This window comes from Hylobates moloch, unplaced genomic scaffold, assembly GCF_009828535.3.
Source record: "Hylobates moloch isolate HMO894 unplaced genomic scaffold, HMol_V3 SCAFFOLD_11, whole genome shotgun sequence".
Lineage (NCBI taxonomy): Eukaryota > Metazoa > Chordata > Mammalia > Primates > Hylobatidae > Hylobates > Hylobates moloch.
The window spans coordinates 49,610,320-49,628,538 of NW_026652286.1; the positions used below are offsets into that span (position 1 = coordinate 49,610,320).

The 18,219-nt window shown below is 42.5% G+C and overlaps 1 long non-coding RNA gene and 1 other non-coding gene across 2 annotated transcripts in view; both read right to left on the reverse strand.

Annotated features, from left to right (window-relative positions):
- Positions 1-9,008: 9,008 nt before the first annotated feature.
- Positions 9,009-18,219, reverse strand: part of LOC116476726 (uncharacterized) — a 31,092-nt gene continuing 21,881 nt past the window's right edge. Inside the window, exons 4-5 of the long non-coding RNA XR_009208754.1 lie at positions 10,544-10,683; positions 9,009-9,947 (exon numbers count right to left, since the gene is read on the reverse strand). This is a non-coding gene — a long non-coding RNA (uncharacterized LOC116476726). The remainder of the gene's footprint in view (positions 9,948-10,543; positions 10,684-18,219) is intronic.
- On the reverse strand, positions 16,762-16,822 carry LOC116477530 (U7 small nuclear RNA). Its single transcript, XR_004250499.1, has one exon. It is a non-coding gene; the product is annotated as a U7 small nuclear RNA (small nuclear RNA).

An 18,219-nucleotide genomic window follows, 5' to 3' on the forward strand; every position in this document is an offset into this window, starting at 1 on the left:
TATATCCAGATGGTCTGAAGCAACTGAAGAACCACAAAAGAAGTGAAAATAGCCAGTTCCTGCCTTAACTGATGACATTCCAGCACTGTGATTTGTTCCTGCCCCACCCTAACTGATCAATAGACCTTGTGACATTCCTTCTCCTGGGCAATGAATCTCAGGAGCTCCCCACCAAGCACCTTGTGACCCCCATCCTTGCCCACAAGAGAACAACCCCCTTTAACTGTAATTTTCCGCCACCTACCCAAATCCTATAAAACTGCCCCGCCCCATCTCTCTCCCTTTGCTGACTCCTTTTTTGGATTCGTCCACCTGCACCCAGGTGATTAAAAAGCTTTATTGCTCACACAAAGCCTGTTTGGTGGTCTCTTCACACGGACGCATGTAACATTTGGTGCTCAAGACCCGGGACAGGGGGACTCCTTCAGGAGACTGGTCCCATGTCCTCGCCCTCACTCTTTGAGGAGATCCACCTACGACCTTGGGTCCTCAAATCAGCCCAAAGCACATCTCACCAATTTCAGATCAGGTAAGTGGTCTCTTCACTCTCTTCTCCAGCCTCTCTCGCTACCCTTCAGTCTCCCTGTCCTTCTAATTCCAGTTCTTTTTCCTCTCTAGTAGAGACAAAGGAGACACATTTTATCCATGAACTCAAAAACTCCGACGTCGGTCACAGATTTGGGAAGACAGTCTTCCCTTGGTGTCTGATCACTGCAGGGATGCCTGCCTTGATCATTCACCCACATTCCACTGGTGTCTGATCACCGCGGGGATGCCTGCCTTGATCATTCACCCACATTCCATTGGTGTCTGATCACCGCAGGGATGTCTGCCTTGGTCATTTACCCACATTTCCTTGGTGGCAAGTCAATTGTGGGGACGCCTGCTTTGGCTGCTCACCCACATTACAGCCCAGGGCTGCTCACCCTCACCCCCCACCCTGTGTCTCTACCTTTCTCTTTAAACTTACCTCCTTCACTAGGGGCAACCTTCTGCCCTCCACTCCCCCTTCTTCTCCCTTAGCCTGTGTTCTTAAAAACCTAAAACCCCTTCAACTAACACCTGACCTAAAACCTAAACATCTTATTTTCTTCTGTAATACCACTTGGCCCCAATACAAACTCAGAAATAGTTCCAAGTGGCCAGAGAATGGCACTTTCGATTTGTCTATCCTAGAAGACCTAGATAATTTTTGTCGAAAATTGGGCAAATGGTCTGAGGTGCCTGATGTCTAGGCATTCTTTACACATCGGTCCCTCCCTAGTCTCTGCTCCCAATGTGACTCATCCCAAATCTTTCTTCTTTCTCTCCAGTCTGTTCCTTCAGGCTCCACCCCAAGCTCTGAGTCCTTTGAATCCTCCTTTTCTACAGACCCATCTGACCTTTCCCCACTCCCCAGGCTGCTCCTCGCCAGGCCGAGCCAGATCCCAATTCTTCCTCAGCCTCTGCTCCTCCACCCTATAATCCTTCTATCACCTCCCCTCCTCACACCCAGTCCGGCTAACAGTTTCGTTCTGCGACTAGCCCTCCCCCACCTGCCCAACAATTTCCTCTTACAGAGGTGGCTGGAACTGAAGGCATAGTCAAGGTTAATGCTCCTTTTTCTTTAGCTGACCTCTCCCAAATCAGTTAGCATTTAGGCTCTTTTTGATCAAGTATAAAAACCCAGCCCAGTCCATGGCCTGTTTGGCAACAACCCTTAGACACTTTACCACCCTGGATCCAGAGGGGCCAGAAGGCCGTCTTATTCTCAATATGCATTTTATTATCCAATCCACTCCTGACATTAGAGAAAGCTCCAAAAATTAGATTCCAGCCCTCAAACCCCACAACAGGACTTAATTAACCTTGCCTTCAAGGTGTACAATAATAGAGAAGAGGCAGCCAAATGGCAATGTATTTCTGAGTTGCAATTACTTGCCTCCACTGTGAGAGAAACCCCAGCCACATCTCCAGCACACAAGAACTTCAAAACGCCTAAACCGCAGCAGCCAAGCGTTCCTCCAGGACCTTCTCCCGCAGAATCTTGCTTCAAGTGCCGGAAATCTGGCCAGTGGGCCAAGGAATGCCCACAGCCTGGGATTCCTCCTAAGCCATGTCCCATCTGTGCAGGACCCCACTGGAAATTGGACTGTCCAACTGGAACTCTGGCCCAAGGCTCTCTGACTGACTCCTTCCCAGATCTTCTCAGCTTAGTGGCTGAAGACTGACGCAGCCCGATCACCTCACAAGCCTCCTGGACCATCACAGACACTTCAGGTAACTCTTACAGTGCAGGGTAAGTCCATCCCTTTCTTAATCGATACGGAGGCTACCCACTCCACATTACCTTCTTTTCAAGGGCCTGTTTCGCTTGCCTCCATAACGGTTGTGAGTATTGATGGCCAGGCTTCTAATCCTCTTAAAACTCCCCCACTCTGGTGCCAACTTGGACAACATTCTTTTATGCACTTTTTTAGTTATCCCCACTTGCCCAGTTCCCTTATTAGGCCAAGTCATTTTAACCAAATTATCTACTTCCCTGACTATTCCTGGGCTACAGCCACATCTCATTGCTGCACTTTTACCCAACTCAAGGCCTATTTTACATCCTCCTCTTGTATCTCCCTACCTTAATCCATAATTATGGGATACCTCTACTTCCTCCTTGGTGACCGATCATGCACCCCTTATCATCCCATTAAAACCTAATCACCCTTACCCCACTCAATGCCAGTATCCCATCCCACGGCAGGCTTTAAAAGGGTTACAACTCCCCTATCCTACTTGTCCAAAAACTGGACAAGTCTTACAGGTTGGTTCAGGATCTTTGCCTTATTAATCAAATCATCCTTCCCATCCATCCTATAGTGCCAAACCCATATACTGCCCTATCCTCAATACCTCCCTCCACAACCCATTATTCTGTTCTGGATCTCCAAGATGCTTTCTTTACTATTCCTTTACACCCTTCATCCCAGCCTCTCTTTGCTTTCACTTGGACTAACCCTGACACCCATCAGTCTCAGCAACTTGCCTGGGCTGTACTGCTGCAAGGCTTCAGGGACAGCCCTCATTACTTCAGCCAAGCTCTTTCTCATGATTTACTTTCCTTCCACCCCTGTGCTTCTCACCTTATTCAATATATTGATGACCTTCTAGTTTGTAGCCCCTCCTTTGAATCTTCTCAACAAGACACCCTCCTGCTCCTTCAACATTTATTCCCCAAGAGATATCGGGTATCCCCCTCCAGAGCTCAAATTTCTTCTCCACCTGTTACCTACTTCAGCATAATTCTTCATGAAAACACGCATGCTCTCCCTGCCAATCATGTCCGGCTGATCTCTCAAACCCCAACCCCTTCTACAAAGCAACAACTCCTTTCCTTCCTGGGCATGGTTGGATACTTTCACCTTTGGATACCTGGTTTTGCCATCCTAACAAAACCATTATATAAACTCACAAAGGGAAACCTAGCTGACCCCATAGATCCTAAATCCTTTCCCCACTCCTCTTTCCATTCCTTGAAAACAGCTGTAGAGACTGCTCCCACACTAGCTCTCCCTGACTCATCCCAACTTTTTTCATTACACACAGCTGAAGTGCAGGGCTGTGCAGTCAGAATTCTTACACAAGGACCAGGACTGCACCCTGTAGCCTTTTTGTCCAAACAACTTGACCTTACTGTTTTAGGCTGGCCCTCATGTCTGCATACGGCGGCTGCCACTGCTCTAATACTTTTAGAGGCCCTCAAAATCACAAGCTATGTTCCACTTACTCTCTACAGTTCCCATAACTTTCAAAATCTATTTTCCTCCTCATGTTTGATGCATATACTGCCCCCCCGCCTGGCTCCTTCAGCTGTACTCACTATTTGTTAAATCTCCCACAATTACCATTGTTCCTGGGCCAGACTTCAATCCGGCCTCTCATCTTATTCCTGATACTACATCTGAACCCCATGACTGTATCTCTCTAATCCACATGGCATTCTCCCCATTTCCCCATATTTCCCTCTTTCCTGTTCCCCACCTAGACCACACTTGGTTTATTGATGGTAGTTCTTCCAGGCCCAATCACCAATCACCGGTAAAGGCAGGCTATGCTATAGTGTCTTCCACACCTATCATTGAGTCTATGGCCCTGTCCCCTTCCACTACCTCTCAACAAGCTGAACTCATTGCCTTAACTTGAGCTGTCATTCCTGCAAAGGGACTACGTGTCAATATCCATACAGATTCCAAGTATGCCTTCCACATCCTTCACCACCATGCTGTTATATGGGCAGAAAGAGGTTTCCTCACTCCACAAGGGTCCTCCATTATTAATGCCTCCTTAATAAATAAACTCTTCTTAAAACTGCTCTACTTCCAAGGAAGCTGAGGTCATTCACTGCAAGGGGCATCAAAGGGCATCAGATCCCATCGCTCAGGGCAACGCTTATGCTGATAAGGTACCTAAAGCAGCAGCTAGCAAACAGCTTCCTGTTCCCCTCATGACACCAACACTTCACTACTATTTTGTTTTGTTTTTCTTATTATTAATATAAGAAGATCGAGGAATAGGCCTTGACTTACTGCTAAAAAAGGAGGACTCTGTATATTTTTAAATGAAGAGTGTTGCTTTTACCTAAATCAATCTGGCTTGGTATATGACAACATAAAAAAAAAAAAAAAAAAAACTCAAGGATAGAGCCCAAAAACTCGACAACCAAGCAAATAATTATGCTAAATCCCCTTGGGCACTCTCTAATTGGATGTTCTGGGTCCTCCCAATTCTTAGTCCTTTAATACCTGTTTTTCTCCTTCTCTTATTAGGACTTGTGTCTTCTGTTTAGTTTCTCAATTCGTACAAAACCACATCCAGGCCATCACCAATCATTCTATATGACAAATGCTCCTTCTAACAACCCCACAATATCACCCCTTACCCCAAAATCTTTCTTCAGTTTAATCTTTCCCACTCTAGGTTCCCACGCTCCCCTAATCTCACTCAAAGCAGCCCTAAGAAACATCGCCATTATCTCTCCATATCACCCCCCAAAATTTTCACCGCCCCAACACTTCACCACTATTTTGTTTTGTTTTTCTTATTAATATAAGAAGACAGGAATGTCAGGCCTCTGAGCCCAAGCTAAGCCATCATATCCCCTGTGACCTGCACATATACACCCAGATGGCCCGAAGCAACTGAAGAACCACAAAAGAAGTGAAAATAGCCAGTTCCTGCCTTAACTGATGACATTCTACCACTGTGATTTATTCCTGCCCTGTCCTAACTGATCTTGTGACATTCCTTCTCCTGGGCAATGAATCTCAGGAACTCCCCACCAAGCACCTTGTGACCCCTGCCCCTGCCCACAAGAGAACAACCCCTTTTAACTGTAATTTTCCACTACCTACCTAAATCCTATGAAACTGCCCCACCCCTATCTCTCTCCTTTTGCTGACTCCTTTTTCGGATTCAGCTCACCTGCACTCAGGTGATTAAAAATCTTTATTGCTCACACAAAGCCTGTTTGGTGGTCTCTTCACAAGGATGCACGTAACACCAATAGGCAGTAGGTAGACATGAGCATGGGGGAACTAAAGGGTCAAAGATTTGACCAAAATATTGGTTGGGGGAAAATGAGGAGAGTAAAAATCACCTAGTGACCACTAAACAGGCCCCAGAGACTAAAACTCCTAATCTGAGGAATTTAGAAGGGAAGAAAGACCACCTGGTGACCATCAAACAGGCCATACTGAGGCAAAACTCCTTATCTGGGAGAAAATTAGAAGTAATTAGACTTCCCTGCGGGGCATGGTGGCTCACACCTGTAATCCCAGCACTTTGGGAGGCTGAGGCAGGCAGATCACCTGAGGTCAGAATTTTGAGACCAGCCTGGCCAACATGGTGAAACCCCGTCTCTACTAAAAAAATACCAAAAAAAAAAAAAATTAGCCAGGCTTGGTGGCAGGTGCCTCCAGACCCAGCTATTAAGGAGGCTGAGGCACAAGAATTGCTTGAACTCAAGAAGCAGAGGTTGCCGTGAGCCAAGATAGCACCAAAAGGACTTTCCTATTATCTAAAGCAGGCTTCTGGTTTCAGATTTCCTTCCCCCCAAAAAACTTATAAGTAACTAAAATTTCTATACATCTCTGGAATGCCAAAACTCATTTGACAACCATAAATACCCCTAAGGAAAAACCCATGGAGGGCAGCGCTCTCAGTCCTCTCACTGAGGCACCCTGCTGCACCCTTTTGCAACATTCTTCCTTTCTAATAAACTTTCCTTTTTTCAAACCTATACTATTGTCGGTAAATTCTCTTACCAAACCACAAGTCAACCACTGCCCGGTGTCGGGGCTCTGAAATCTTGCCTGGCAGTAGAATCATCCAGAGAGCTTTAAGAAATCCAAATGGGCCGGGCGCGGTGGCTCACGCCTGTAATCCTAGCACTCTGGGAGGCCAAGGCATGTGGATTGCTTGAGCTCAGGAGTTCACAGCCTGGGCAACATGGCAAAATCCCATTTCTACAAAAAATACAAAACTCAACGGGGTATGGCGGTGCATAGCTGTAGTCCCAGCTATTGGGGAGGCTGAGGTGGGAGGATGGCTTGAGCCCAGGAAGTCGAGGCTGCAATGAGCCATGATCTTGCCACTGCACTCCAGCCTGGGGTGACAGAGGAGACTATCTCCTAATGCCTGTGCTGCACCCCAGGCCACAGCCTTGGGCTGGGACCCTGGGCAGCAGACTTTTTCAGCTCCCCAAGTGATTCCAAAGTGCATCCAAGATGGAGAGGCACTGGACTAGATAATCTCTAAGGTTTCCTACCATTCTGGCATTAGGAAGCTAGAGAAAAACAACAATAAATAATTATTATATAATGGCTACTACACATTGAGTGGTGTCAAGCACTTCACCTACAGCTCTATGTGTGCTATTTAATATTCACAGTTAACTTAAAGGGTAGGAATTATACAAATGAAGAAATAAGTTTGAAATGATTTTCATCTGCCCAACATCATGTAGCTAAATGTCAGAGCTAGAATTTTTACACAGGTCTCTCTGCTGCCCCAAATGGAAACTTGAAATTATTGCATTCTACTATTTTGCATAACTCTCACATGGCATTGAAAATGATTTTTTTAAATCTTGCTTACTTGGATGGAGGCAAATGCCTAATGCTTGTGAATGGGTAAAATATTTCTGTGAACTTAGGGGCTTTCACTCTATTTCCAGATACATATTTCTTGTTATAATGGCTCCATTTCCAAATATAGGCTGTAACTCTCTTTTTTTTAGACAGAGCCTGGCTCTGTCACCCAGGCTAGAGTGCAATGGCATGATCTCGGCTCACTACAACCACAGCCTCCAAAGTAGCTGGAACTACCAGCACGCACCACCACACCTGGCCAGTTTTTATATTTTTTGTAGAGATGGGGTTTTGTCATGTGGCCCAGGCTAGTCTTGAACTCCTGAGCTTAAGCAATCCTCCTGCATTGGCCTCCCAAAGTGCTATTTTTTATTCAGTATCTTCATACTGAAAAAGTTGACTGTGGAGCATGAATGGCCACCAAACAAATGAGTTTAAGATGCTGCCATCTTTCGGCATTTTGGGCCAGGCCAAGTGTGTAAGTAACCAACAGCGAGGACAGCCCAGCACAAGAAACTCTAGCCACACCTGCTGTTTTGTCATCTTTCCAGTGCCTTCCTACCAGTAACATCATTTTCTTTCTTCAAATTTAATACTAAGAAGGAATCAATGACAGCAACATGAGAAAATAAATAAGAACTGAGGGTCAAATAATAAAGTCCTCTAAGGATCAAATAATAAGACCCTCTCCTTTTTTTTTTTTTTTTTTGAGACAGAGTCTCGCTCTGTCACCCAGGCTGGAGTGCAGTGGCGTGATCTCAGCTCACTGCAACCTGCACCTCCTGGGTTCAAGCGATTCTCCTGCCTCAGCCTCCCAAGTAGCTGGGATTACAAGCACATGTCACCATGCTCAGCTAATTTTTGTATTTTTAGTAGAGACGGGGTTTCACTATGTTGGTCAGGCTGGTCTCGAACTCCTGACCTTGTGATCCACCCACCTCGGCCTCCCAAAGTACTGGGATTACATGCATGAGCCACCGGGCCCTAATAACTTGTCGTGTATAACCTTCGTCAGGTTAATTTTTCTGGGTCTGAAATTTTCTTATCTATAAAATGGGGACAGTAACACTCATCTCATAGTATTGTTGTAAGTTCAAATTAGAACACGTGTGTAAATTCCTGGCAAATTGTAGGCATTTGACAAATGTGGCCAAACGTTCCTCCACTTAAACATTTGTGCTGTTGTGGGTATTGCAATGCAAAACCCCTATCACTGAGTTCCCCCCACCACCCCCAGCAGTTTCCCCATTATTCACAGCATTCCAAGATCCTATCAGAGTCTGTATCCTCCGATTCTGCTTATCTCTTACCCCTGGCCTTTTCACCCACCCGATCCTGGGTGACCTGATACACAGCTCCCTCTCTGGCCTCAGTTCCCAACACCATGCCTCTCCTTCACCCTGCTCTGCCCACTGGCCTCCTCCCTTTTGCTGTTCCTCTGCCTGAAAGGCTCCTCTAGATACTCTTACAAAGCAGCACAAACACACAAATCCATCCCCAGTCCCTTTCTATCCCCTTTGACCTGTGTAGTTTTAATTTGCAGCACCTCTACCACTCATCTCATATTATATGTTTATTATTTTCTGGCTCCCGGCCCCAACTTAAGCACCTGAAGACAGAGACTTCATCTGTCCCTAGCGCCTTGCACAGTGCCTAGCACAGACTAGGCACCCAATTCATATTCGTTGAGAGAATGAACAAACCCCCAGGTAAAGGAATCTAGATGGGTGGCCATTTCTGGAGCACCAGCTCTCACAGTTTCAAGAATCACTGGAAGCTTATTCCAGGACCCCATCCACAGAGATCTGAGTAAGGATCTGTAAGTAGGCATTTTATTTTTATTTTTTATTTTTATTTATTTTTTTTTTTTTGAGACACAGTCTCGCTCTGTCGCCCAGGCTGGAGTGCAGTGGCGCGATCTTGGCTCACCGCAAGCTCCGTCTCCCAGGTTCATGCCATTCTCCCGCCCCAGCCTCCCGAGTAGCTGGGACTACATGTAGGCGCCTGCAACCGCACCTGGCTAATTTTTTTTTTTTTTTGTATTTTTAGTAGAGATGGGGTTTCACTGTGGTCTCGATCTCCTGACCTCACGATCCGCCCGCCTCGGCCTCCCAAAGTGGATTACAGGTGTGAGCCACTGCGCCCAGCAAATAGGCATTTTAAATGACATCCATGTGAGTCTGAGGCAGTGGTCTGTGGCTCCTTTTGAAAAACACTGCTGTAGGGGAAGAGATAAGCCTAAAAATAAGCTTACTAGAACAGGGATGCCCTAACAGTTTCTCAATCTTGGCACTAATAGCATTTGGGACCAAATCAATTCTTTGCCCTGGGTGCTGTCCTGTGCACTGCAGGATGTTTCATAGGATCCCTGGCCTCTGCCTGCTAGATGCCAGTAGCAATGCCCGCTCCCACCTGCTGTGACAATCTAAACTGTCTCCAGACAATGCCAAATGCCCCAAGGGGCGGTGGGGTGGAGGGGGGTGCAAACTTGCTGCCACCACCTTCCACAGAAAACTGTTTCCCTGGAGTGTGCAAGGCCCTGGGCCAGTGTGTGTGGGTGTGTGTACGGGTGGGGGGGATGTTAATATTAACAATATGTTTTAAAATATATTGCAAAACTCATGAGCTCACGTGAGCTATGGTGATTTACTGATGAAGATTTAGAACGAGTATAGAAGAGGTATTCAGGTATTTGTTGTCAAGTCAGTGCGCATGAAGATTCTTTGTAGTGTCCAGGTGCCGTGTCTTTCTGTTCTGGTTTGAGAACCATCTTTTTATGTTCTTTATTTTCAAATGCACCATTCCTCGCTGGTTTCAAGGCTCCCACTCCTGAAGAAGGTAGCAATGCTGTTATTACTCACAATGCCATGACTGTTTGGAACCTGTTTGTATTGAAGCAATATAGACCTTTCGGCTTCTGCTGATCCTTAAAACCTTTAACTCATGACACTGAATCATCCACCATAAGCACGTGTCTCCAGTGACTCTGTTATCATGCTTCATTGATGACTAACACAAATGCATGTCTTATCCAGAGTCTGAATGGAAATGACAACTGCTTTTCTGGTAATGTTAAATTATAATTTCAGATTTTTTTTTTTTTTTTTGAGACAGTTTCACTCTTGTTGCCCAGGCTGGAGTGTAATGGTGCGATCTCGGCTCACTGCAACCTCTGCCTCCTGGATTTAAGCAATTCTCCTCCCTCAACCTCCCAAGTAGCTGGGATTACAGGCATGCACCACCAAGCCTGGCTAATTTTGTATTTTTAGTAGAGACAAGGTTTCTCCATGTTGGTCAGGCTTGTCTCGAACTCCTGACCTCAGGTGATCCCCCGTCCTGGGCCTCCCAAAGTTCTGGGATTACAGGCGTGAGCCACCATGCCCAGCCTATCATTTCAGATTTTATGGCACAAACACATGACTCACCTTCCAACTATGTCTTCTCTTGAACTCATTAGGGTGTTATCATTGCATTTCCTTGAATGTAATCTTCCTCAATGTCAGTGGAACCCTTCCCTTTCATCAGCAGGCAGAATAGATGAGTGGCCCATCTGCACAAGAGTGCTCTGGATAGGAGATGTCACAGTGTACACAGGCAAGAGTCAGTAGACAGGCCCACACATGCAGCCCAAGCCAAAAGGTCAGTAGTAGAGAAGCAGCAGAAATTCCAAGATATATGAGGGGGAAGATCAACAAAGTGCTAAGGTATAGCAGCTCAGTGTCTGCTTGTGCCAGTCAATCGAAATCTGCATCGGCACCATCCTAATGGTCCAACTTCACATGAGCCAGTAAAATAATATTGTGCTGGCCAGCAGGAGTGATCTGCCCCCACAGGCTGTCCTTTTGGAAATGTGGCCTGGCCACTGGGCTCTGAGACCACCCCATAGGCACACGTTCTGCAGCTCCTCAGGACATCTGTTTGACCCCATGCACTAGGAAGAAGGTTAGAGAGCACTTGAAGGGGAGAAACTGAGTTTACAGCATCCCACCTGGAGAACACTACTAGTCCCAACCTGTCCCAGTCAAAAGAGAGAAACTTAAAATTTCAAGGTGGGTACTCTACAGCGGGATGGAGGGTGACAGGGCCCTGTCTGCCCAGGGCCAAGGGTGGTAGTACTGCACTAGAGCAATGCTGAGTAAGTCAGTAGCTTCTTAAAGTGTTCTTTCATGGGAGGGCAAGGTTCACTTGGTAGAGCATTGGGTCTTCAGTACTGGATTATTCCTGGGATGTTAATTATTAATGTTATATATGTTAGCTGGTGGTAAAACATGTAAGATAAAGCTAGAGAAATTTATGTTTTTTTAATTTTTAATTTTTATGGGTACATAGTAAGTGTATATATTTATGGAGTGTATGGGATATTTTGATACAGGCATACAATGTATAGTAATCACATCAGGGTAAATGGGGTATCCATCACCTCAAGCATTCATCCTTTCTTTGTGTTACAAACATTCCAACTGTACTCCCTCAGTTATTCTAAAATATACAACAAATTATTGCTGACTGTAGTCACCCTGTTGTGCTGTCAAACACTAGATATTATTCATTGTATCTAACTATATTTTTATATATGTTACCCATCCCCATTTCTCACCCACTGGCCTTCTCAGTCTCTGGTAACCATCACTCTACACTTTCTGTGAGTTCAATGGTTTTAACTTTTAGCTCCCACAAATGAGTAAGAACATGAGAAGTTTGTCTTTCTGTGCCTGGCTTATTTCACTTAACATAATGTCCTCCAGTTCCATCCATGTTGTTGCAAATGACAGGATCTCATTCTCTTTTATGGGTGAATAGTACTCCATTGTGTATATGTACCACATTTTCTTTATCCATTCATCTGTTGATGGACATTGAGGTTGCTTCCAAATCTTGGCTATTGTGAATAGTGCTGCAGTAACAAGGGAGTGCAGATATGTCTTCAACATACTGATTTCCTTTGAGTATATACCTAGCAATGGGATTCTTGGATCATATGGTAGCTCCATTTTTAGTATTTTGAGGAAATTCTATACTGTTCTCCATAGGGGTTATACTAATATGTACTCCCATCAACAGTGTATGAGGGTTCCCCTTTCTCCACATCTGTGCCAGTGTTTGTTATTGACTATCTTTTGGATAAAATCCACTTTAACTAGGGTGAGATGATAGCTCATTGTAGTTTTCATTTGCATTTCACTCTTTTAAATACCTGTTTCCCATTTGTATGTTTTCTTTTGAGAAATGTCTATTCAGATCTCTTATCCATTTTTTAATCAGATTATTATATCTTTCCCTTTGAGTTGTTTGAGCTCCTTATATATTCTGGTTATTCATATCTTATCAGATGGATAGTTTGCAAATATTTTCTTTCATTCTGTGAGTTTTCTCTTTACTCTGTTGATTGTTTCCTTTGCCGTGTAGAAGCTTTTTAACTTGATGTGATCCCATTTGTCCATTTTTGTTTGGTAGCCTGTGCTTATGAGCTATTACTCAAGAAATCCTTACCCAATAGCTACAAATAAAAGCCATATATGACAAACCCACAAAATACCCCTGGAAAGTTTCCCCAATGTTCTATTTTAGTAGTTTCATAGTTTCAGGTCTTAGATTTAAGTCTTTAATCCACTTCGATTTTATTTTTATATACAGTGGGAGATAGGAGTCCAGTTTCATTCTTTTGCATATGGATATCCAGTTTTCCCACCATCATTAATTGAAGAGACTGTCCTTTCCCCGAGGTATGTTGTTGGCATCTTTGTCAAAAATGTTCACTGTAGTTATATGGATTTGTTTATGGGTTCTCTATTCTGTTTCACTGGTCTATGTGTCTGGTTTTATGCCAGCACCATACTGTTTTGGTTACTATCACACTGTAGTATAATTTGAAGTCAGGTAATGTGATGCCTCCAGTTTTGTTCTTTTTGCTCAGGATGGCTTTAGCTATTCTGGGTCTTTTGCGGTTCCATATATATTTTAGGATTACATTTCTGTGAAGAATGTCACTTATATTTTGATAGGGATTGCACTGAATCTGTAGAGTGCTTGGAGTAATATAGACATTTTAATAATATTGATTCTTCTAATTCATGAATAGGGAATATCTTTTCACTTTTTGGGTGTCCTCTTTAATTTCTTGTATCAGTGTTTCATGGTTTTCATTGTAGAGATATTTCCCTTATTTGGTTAAGTTTATTCCTTGATATTTTATTTTATTTGTAGCTATTATAAATAAGATTACTTTCTTTTTCAGATTGCTCACTGTTGGAATATAGAAATGCTACTGATTTTTGTATGTTGATTTTGTGTTCTGCAACTTTACTGAATTTGTTTGTCAGTTCTAGTAGTTTTATGGAGTCTTTAGGTTTTTCCAAATACAAGCTCTTATCATTTGCAAACAAGGACAATTTGACTTCTTTCTTTTCAATTTGGATGCTTTTTATTTCTTTCTCTTGTCTGATTGCTCAGTCCTACGTTGAATAGCAGTGGTGAAAGGGGGCTTCCTTGTCTTGTTCCAGAACTTAGAGAAAATGCTTTCAGTTTTTCCCCATTTGGTGTGATACCAGCTGTGGGTCTGTCATATACAGCTTTTATTGTGTTGAGGCATGTTCCTTCTATACCCAGTTTGCTGAGGATTTTTATCATGAAAGGATGTTGAATTTTATCAAATGCTTTTTTGGCAGCAATTGAAATGATCACATGATTTTTGTCCCTCATTCTGTTGATATGATGTATCACATTGATTAAGTTGAACCATCTTTGTATCCCTGGGATGAATTCCACTTGGTCATGATAAATGATCTTATTAATGTGTTGTTGAATTCAGTTTGCTAATATTTTGTTAAGATTTTTGCATCAATGTTCACCATAGATACTGACCTGTAGTTTTCTTTTTTTGATGTGTCTTTGTGTGGTTTTGGTATCAGGGTAGTACTTGTCTTATAGAGTAAGTTTGGAAGTATTCCCGCCTCCTCTATTTTTTGGAATAACTTAAGTTGGATTGGTATTAGTTTTTCTTTAAATGTTTGGTAGAATTCAGCAATGAAGCCATTGGGCTCCGAGCATTACTTTGCTGGGAGACTTTTATTACAGCTTTAATCCCATTACTTGTTATTGGTCTATTCAGGATATGTATTTCTTCATGGTTCAGTCTTGGTAAGTTGTATGTGCCTAGGAATTTATCCATTTCTTCTAGGTTTTTCCAATTTATTGGCATACAGTTGTTCACAGTAGTCTCTAATGAAGTTTGAATTTCTGTGGTATCAGTTGTAATGTCTTCCTTTTCATCTCTGATTTTATTCATTTGGAACTTCTTTTTTTCTTAGTCTGGCTAAAGGTTTGTCACTTTTGTTTATCATTTCAAAAATGCAACTTTTTGGCCAGATGCAGTGGCTCACGCCTGTAATCCCAGCACTTTGGGAGGCCAAGGTGGGTGGATTACGAGGTCAGGAGTTCAAGACCAGCCTGACCAAAATGGTGAAACCCTGTGTCTACTAAAAATACAAAAAAAAAGAAAAAGAAAAATTAGCCAGGCGTGGTGGCAGGTGCCTGTAATCTCAGCTATTTGGGAGGCTGAGGTAGGAGAATTGCTTGAACCCAGGAGGCAGAGGATGCAATGAGCTGAGATCGCACCACTGCACTCCAGCCTGAGCAACAGTGCAAGACTCAGTCTCAAAAAAAAAAAAAAAAAGCAGCTTTTCATGTTGTTGATCTTTTGTATTGTTTTCTTATTTCAAATGCATTTATTTCTGCTCTGATCTTTATTATTTCTTTTCTTCTTCTAATTTTGGGTTTGATTTACTCTTGCTTTTCTAGCTCTCTCTCTCTCTTTCTCTCTCTCTTTCCCTCTCTCTCTCTTTTGTATTTTCTATATAGATGGAGTTTTGCCATGTTGCCCAGGCTGGTCTTGAACTCCTGGGCTCAAGCAATCTGCCCACTTCAACCTCCCAAAGTGCTGGCCACAGGTGTGAGCCACCAAGCTGGCCTTCTAGGTCTTTAAGATGCATCATTAGGTTGTTTGTTTGATGTTTTACTTTTTTTTTTAATGTAGGTGCTTATTGTTATAAACTTTCCTCTTCATACTGCTTTTGTTGTATCCCATAGGTTTTGGCATGTTGTGTTTCCATTTTCATTTGTTGCAAGAAATTTTAAAAATTCTTTTTTAATTTCTTCATTGACCCATGATTACTCAGGAGCATATTGTTTAATTTCCATATGTTTGTATAGTTTTCAACACTCCTTTTATTATTGATTTTTGGTTGTATTCCATTGTAGTGAGAGAAGATACCTGATATAATTTCTTTTTTTTTTTCAATTATTTGTCAATTTTTTCTTTTTTTTTTTTTCTTTTTTTGAGACAGAGTTTCGCTCTTGTTGCCCAGGCTGGAGTGCAATGGCGCGATCTCGGCTCACCACAACCTCCGCCTCCCAGGTTCAAGCGCTTCTCCTGACTCAGCCTTCCAAGTAGCTGGGATTACAGGCAGGCGCCTACACGCCCAGCTAATTTTATTTGTATTTTTAGTAGAGTCGGGGTTTCTCCATGTTGGTCAGGCTGGTCTCGAACTCCCAACTTCAGGTGATCTGCCCACCTTGGCCTCCCAAAGTGCTGGGAATACAGGCGTGAGCCACCACGTCTGGCTTTTTTTTTCAATTTTTAAAGTCTTATTTTGTGGTCTAACATATAGTCTATCCTTAAGAGTGAGGTAAGTGCTGAGGAGAAGAATGTGTATTCTGCAGCTGTTGGATGAAATGTTCTGTAAATATCTATTAGGTCCATTTGGTCTATAGTGCAAACGAAGTCTGATGTTTCTTTTTTGATTTTCTGTCTGGATGATCTGTCCAATGTTGCAAATGTGGTGTAGAAGGCTCCAGCTATTATTGCATTGGGGTCTCTCTCTCTCTTTAGCTCTAATAATATGTGCTTTATATGTCTGGGTGCTCCTGTGTTAAGTGCATATATTTTTATAACTGTTATTATCTTCTTGCTAAATTGACCCCTTTATCATTTTACAATAATATTCTTTGTCTTTTTTAAATAGCTTTTGTCCTGAAATCTATTTTGTCTTACAAAAATATAGCTACTCTTGCCCTTTCTTTTTCCATCCATTTATTTTCAGTGTTTGTGTGTCTTCATAGGAGAAGTATATTTCTTGCAGGCAGTAGATCATTGGGTCTTGTTTTTTTAATCCATTCAGCCACTCTGTGTCTTTTGATTGAAGTTTAGTCCATTTATATTCAATGTTATTATTGATAAGAACTTATTACTGCCTTTTATTTGTTTTCTGGTTGTTTTGTAGTCTTAACCTCCTTCTTTCCTTTCTTCCTGTCTTCCTTGTAGTGAAGGTGATTTTCTCTGGTGGTGTATTTTAAATTCTTGCTTTTTATTTTTCATGTATCTGTTGTATGTTTTTCGATTTGAGGTTACCATAAGGCTTGCAGATAATATCTTAAAACCCATTATTTTAAGCTGATGACAACTTAACATTGATTGCATAAACAAATGAACTAACAAACATGCAATGAGAACTTATAAAAACTCTACATTTTAACTTCATCTGCTTGCTTTTTACCTTTTTGCTTTTTCTATTTATATCTTATTATATTGTCTGTATCTTGAAAAGTTGTTGTACTTCTTATTTTTGACAGGTTCATTTTTTGCGAGGGAGGCTTCCAGCAAAAACAAGAAAGCCTGCTGGACAAATTCTAAAAAAGCTGTAACACTGACAGGTTCATCTTTTAGTCTTTCTACTGAAGATATGAGTAGTTTACATACCAAAATTACAGTGTTATAATATTCTGTGCTTTTCTGTGTACTTACTATTACCAGTGAGTTTTATATCTTCAGATGACTTCTTATTGCTCATTAACATTCTTCTCTTTCAGACTGAAGAACTCTCGTTTGCATTTCTGGTAGGACAGGTCTGGTGTTGATGAATTCCCTCAGCTTTTGTTTGTCTGGGGAATTCTTTGTTTCTCCTTTATATTTGAAGGATATTTTCACTGGATATACTATTCTAGGATTAAAGTTTTTTTCCTTCAGCACTGTAAATTTGTCATGCCACTCTCTCCTGGCCTTTAAGATTTCTACTGAAAAGTCTGCTCCCGGGCATATTAGAGCTCCATTGTAGGTTATTTGTTTCTTTTCCCCTTGCTGCTTTTAGGGTCCTTTCTTTACCCTTGACCTTTGGGAGTTTGGTTATTAAGTGTCTCAAGATACTTTTATTTGGGCTAAATCTGCTTGGTGTTCTACAACCTTCTTGTACTTAAATATTGATATCCTTTTCTAGGTTTGGAAAACTATCTGTTATCTCTCTATATAAACTTTCTACCCAGACCTATAAGGCCAATAACTCTTAGATTTCCACCTTTGAGGCTATTTTCTAGATCTTGCAGTCATGCTTCCTTCTTCTTAATTCTTTTTTGTCTCCTCTGGCTGTGTATTTTCAAATAGCCTGTCTTGAAACTCACTAATTCTTTCTTCTGCTTGATCAGTTCTGCTAAGAGACAGCTAGGACTGGTGGCTGGTGCTTTATTTAGTTCATTCGGTGACGTCATGTTTTCCAGGATTGTCTTGATGCTTGTGGATGTTCATCGGTGTCTGGGCATTGAAGAATTAGGTATTTATTGTAATCTTCACAGTCTGGGCTTGTTTGTACCTGTCCTTCTTGGGAAGGATTTCCAGCCATTCGAAGGGACTCGGATGCTGTGATTTAAGTTTTTATCACTGCAGCCGTATCTCCACTAGGGGAAACCCCAAGCCCAGTAATGTTGTGGCTCTTGCAGACTCATAGAGGTAGTGCCTTAGTGGTCTTGGGTAAGATTTAGGAGAATTCCCTGGATTACCAGGCAGAGACTCTTGTTCTCATCCTTTACTTTCCCCCACAAATGAAGTCTCTCTCTCTCTGTACTGAACTTCCTGGAGCTGGGAGAGGGGTGACATAAGTTCCCCTGTGATCACCACCACTGGGACTGTCCTGGGTCAGACCTGAAACAAACATAGCACTGGGTTTCATCCAAGGTCCACAGTGACCATTGCTTGACTACCACTTATGTTCACTCAAGACCCAAGGGATCTACAATCAGCAGGTGGCAAATACAGCAGGCTTGTGTCCTTCCTTTT